We start from the raw sequence: 1,451 nt of genomic DNA, 5'->3' as shown, positions 1-1,451 counted from the left end.
AGCAAAGACCAAAAATTTTATGAGCGTGGAATTATGCTACTACCAGAAAGATGGCAAAAGGTGTTGGACCAGAACGGTCAATATATAATTTAATAAAGTATTTGTTTATTATACGAAAACTGTCTTTCATTTCCACAAAAAAAAACGAAATGAGTTTCCGAACAACCCTATAGCTTTACGGGTGACAATAGAGAAAACGATAGAAGAAGAAAAGAGCGCGTACTTAGGATTTGTAGATTTAGAAAAAGCTTTTGACAATGTTAAATGGGACAAGATGTTAAATATACTTAAAAATGTAGGGATGAGTTACAAAGATAGAAGAGAGATACTTAGTTTATATAAAGAGCAACAGGCAGTTTTAGAGCTAGGACTGCAACGTAGAGAAGTAAATATTAGGAAGGGAGTCAGACAGGGATGCACACTGTCGCCGCTACTTTTTAATCTATACTTCAATAATATGCGAGTAAATTTTTGCACTTTCATTCCACTACGAGCCGCCACTGTCAATATCCATCCTTTTTTTCTTAAATTCGACAGGATGATTTTGCATGCTCTTCTTCAAGCTGTTATTATACAGTTCTATATAATAAAAATGCAATGAATTCAAGAATATACTTTCTTTCTTTCGCCAACCAGTTTCTTGTAATGTAGGCGTACAGTTTCTCGTATTTTCTCCTTGTATTTTATACACAATCCAACACTTACTTCGTGACCCTTTTTGTTAACCGTTGCATCTCTCATTTCTCAAAGCAACCTCAGAACTTCTACGATCCTCAACGTATGGTTTGAAATAGTGTAGATATTTTTGAACTTAGAAATGGATTACGCTTCTAAGGACACGCACTATCTTTATGAGGACATTCGTTATCCTTCTGAGGACGCATTATTCTCCTGAGGACATGACGTGCAAGTATTCAAAAGCGAGGACATCATTGCAAAAAAAAAACCAATCGAGTATCTAATGCTCTATCTCTAGAGTTTCTAATACTCTGTCCAATTTAGCATGTAATAATTAGTAATTTATACATACGTATATTGCCCCATACTATTCTCTCTTCAAAAATTGGCATACAATTTTTGAAGGAACAAATTATAGTAAGTACATGATTTCTTTTTAATTTTTTCGGGTCAAATAGCATATTGTTGGAGATAAAGGTTTCAAATAGCGGATTTTTTTAATTCTAAGATTGATACAGATCATATCTCTCTGCTAATACTGGTATTCAAATGATAATTAGATAATTATTAGGATGTTAAATAAAATGCAATATTTATTTTTTTTTGTTGAGATTCTTCTATGTTACTATCTACTATGAAAAGTCGCATAGATTGGATAGCATAGATTCCCAATCCTACTTTCCTTCTATTAATAATTTGAATCCTATAATGACATTAAGAGATCGCTGTGTTGAAAGTCTTATTTGTACCAGTATAAGTTCAGAAAAATATTT

This window comes from Agrilus planipennis, unplaced genomic scaffold (genome assembly GCF_000699045.2).
Source record: "Agrilus planipennis isolate EAB-ADULT unplaced genomic scaffold, Apla_2.0 scaffold186, whole genome shotgun sequence".
Taxonomy (NCBI): Eukaryota; Metazoa; Arthropoda; class Insecta; order Coleoptera; family Buprestidae; genus Agrilus; species Agrilus planipennis.
Note: the sequence above shows the minus strand (reverse complement) of the source record.